This window comes from Pristiophorus japonicus, unplaced genomic scaffold (genome assembly GCF_044704955.1).
Source record: "Pristiophorus japonicus isolate sPriJap1 unplaced genomic scaffold, sPriJap1.hap1 HAP1_SCAFFOLD_113, whole genome shotgun sequence".
In the NCBI taxonomy this organism is placed as follows: domain Eukaryota; kingdom Metazoa; phylum Chordata; class Chondrichthyes; family Pristiophoridae; genus Pristiophorus; species Pristiophorus japonicus.
Genome location: NW_027250788.1, coordinates 1,906,935 through 1,909,891, shown reverse-complemented (window position 1 = coordinate 1,909,891; position 2,957 = coordinate 1,906,935). Strand labels below are relative to the sequence as shown.

Below are 2,957 nucleotides of genomic sequence, written 5' to 3'. Positions count from 1 at the left end.
TGATTTCTGTACACATCTTGTGTTATGTATTTAACCCATGACAACCTGTACACACCACCACCAGAGGGCCTACCTGTCGGAGTCCCAAGGGATCCCAGTATCCCTTGGGAGCACAGTATGTTAGCAGGCCACCCATGAGGTACCTGTACTCTGGAGTATTATTAAAGGAGCTAAGGTCACACTTTCTCATTATTCACAATACTAAGTTTCATCCTTTATTATGAGCGTATCAATTGGCGACGAGCCAATGAACAACCACGCAAAAATGCAAGGAACATTTGGTATCCTGGAGAAGTGGACGATTGCGAAGCCTTTGTGGAGATACTCGACCAATACTTCGTGGCCAACGAGCTGGAAGGGGACGAGAACGCTGCCAAATGAAGGGCGATCCTCCTTCCCGTCTGTGGGGCAGCAACCAATGGCCTCATGAAGAATCTTCTCGCTCTGGTGACACCAACAACTAAATCCTATGAAGAATGTGTACGCTGGTCTGCGAGCATCTAAATCCGAAAGAAAGCGATCTGATGGCGAGGTATCGGTTCTACACGTGCCAACGGTCGGAGGGCCAGGAAGTGGCGCGCTATGTCGCCGAATTAAGGCGCCTCGCAGGACATTGCGAATTTGAGGGATTCCTAGAACAAATGCTGAGAGACATTTTCGTGCTTGGCATTGGCCATGAGATAATTCTTCGCAAACTGTTGATTCTCAGAATCTGAGCAAAGCCATAACGATAGGTCAGACAATTTCCACCAGTTCCTTTAAACACAATTACGTAATTTATTTCTCATGGACTGGATGGAGGACCATGGTCCATGTAAAAAATTGTTATCGTTTTCCATGAACTAAATGTTCATAAAAGTGTGGGAGTGGGAACTCTCTGGATAACAGCACAGCTGGCAATGTTTGCGGAATATATTCGTGCAGCCAAAACGCACAATGACAACCTGGAATTGTGCGGCACCGAATCCTCGGGAACAAAACAGTTAAAGGCATCGTCCCTGGGTGGGCTCGAACCACCAACTTTTCAGTTAATAGCTGAACGTGCTAACCCATTGCGCCACAGAGACTAACTTAAATGTAAATTGTAAGACATCCCAAACCAGGGTGTCAATCAGTTAAAGCTTCAGATTGCTCCGACCGGGATGGAACTTGTTGTACTTTTCCCAAATAAAGGGTGGGACATTCATTGTGGATGCGTGGAATTAGTCTGGTCGCGCACACTGCAGACACTTCCATGTCACCACCAACCAGCGCTCCCGCACCCGGTGTGATCTACCTTCCAGCCTTCCGGTGCCTTGTCTGTGACAAAGTATACTGATTGTCTCGAAGCAAGTCGTTGGTTTTAATTACTATTCAGATCCTGACTGCAGATATTCCTGTGATTAAACCTGAACAAAAGGATTACAGGGACAGTTGGATTCATCATTTCTTTGCTTGGTGAAATTTCAAAGATTGAAAGTGACGTACATCAACCCCAAACCTCGTCACCTCGTCGCTAACTGCCACACGCTGCTCCCGTAAGATGGAAGCCCAGTTGCTGTTTCAAGCTTGAATACAGGTACAAGCAGAACTCATTCAATGAAAGTCCAAGTCCCTTAGGCACCTGATTATTTGCACCAAACTCCTTCGCAAAGAGTTAAGGTTCGTGTGGGGTGCTTTGGGCACATCTTTCCCCACACTACAACACTTCAAACAACTCAACGACTGAAAAGCGCTTTGGGGCATCATGAGTTCCTGAAAGGTGTTGCAGAAATGCAAGTCCTTCTTTGCAAAAGTTCTATGTAATTTCAAAATTCGCAGCAGAATAATGTGTTCGCCCAATCATGTCGGGGTCACTGTTCTTTCAAAATTAATTTTTTCTTTGCTGTTTGGCAATAACCAGACCCTTGATCCAAGGTCTGTCTCACTGTTTCCCCGGTGTCAGGCAGAGATACGCCTGATGTCCTCATTTACTTCATGTGACAGGACACAAAAGTTCAAAATCAAACTGCAGGTGGCCACACATAATATTGAGCAGTCAGGATGGCCGAGCGGTCGAACTTGCTGCATTCAGGTTGCAGTCTGCTTTGAAAGAGTGGGTTCCGTAGTGTAGTGGTCATCACATTCGCTTAACACCCAAAAGGTTCCCGTTTAAAACCAGCTGATAACGTGCTCCATTAAATATGAGAAGCATTGAATAATGTGCATTTCTGGTTCAGTATTAACAAAGCACAATGTCTCCCAGCCCTGCTATATTTGTTGAATACTCTGTACAGTTCGGAACACATTCAAACGCTACAGTTTCCAGCCCTGACGGTGCAGAAAGCCCCTCTCAAAGCTATACATTCCAGCTGCTTTCAGTTGAGTTGTGAGAGATTATTGACGCATCCTGCAGCTGAGAAAAGGAATGTTGTGTGAGAGGGGTCATCAAACGAGGCCATGTGGGTTGAATTCAAGAACAAAAAAGGGGCGATCACACGACTGGGAATGCACTATAGACTCCCAGGCAGTTAGAGGGAAATAGAAGAACAAATATATGGGCAGAATGTTGAGAAGTGCAAAACCTGTAGAGCTGTAAAAGTGGAGGATTTTAACTCCCCGAATATTAACTGGGAAAATGATAGTGTGAATGGTACAGATGGTGGAGAATTCCTAAAATGCATTCAGGAGAACTTCTTTATCCAGTATGTAACAAACCCATCAAGGGAGGGGCGGTTCTGGACTGGGTCTTGTGATCGAAGAGGGGCAGGTATAAGGGGTATCAGTGGGAGAGCATTTTGGTGCGAGTGATCATACTCAGTAAGGTTTAGGGTAGTTATGGAAAAGGACAAAGGGGACCAGGAATAAAAGTTCTCAATTGGGGTAAAGCCAATGTTGCTGAGCTGAGATTGAATTTCGCCAAAGTGGACGGAGAACGGGTACTTGCTGGTAAATCAGTTTCAGAGCAGTGGGAGGCATTCAAGGAGGAGATCCTGAGG

The 2,957-nt window shown here is 45.6% G+C and overlaps 1 non-coding gene across 1 annotated transcript; it reads right to left on the bottom strand.

Annotated features, from left to right (window-relative positions):
* Positions 1-993: 993 nt before the first annotated feature.
* trnan-auu (transfer RNA asparagine (anticodon AUU)) lies at positions 994-1,067 on the bottom strand. Its single transcript has one exon. It is a non-coding gene; the product is annotated as a tRNA-Asn (tRNA).
* Between the last annotated feature and the right edge of the window lie 1,890 nt (positions 1,068-2,957).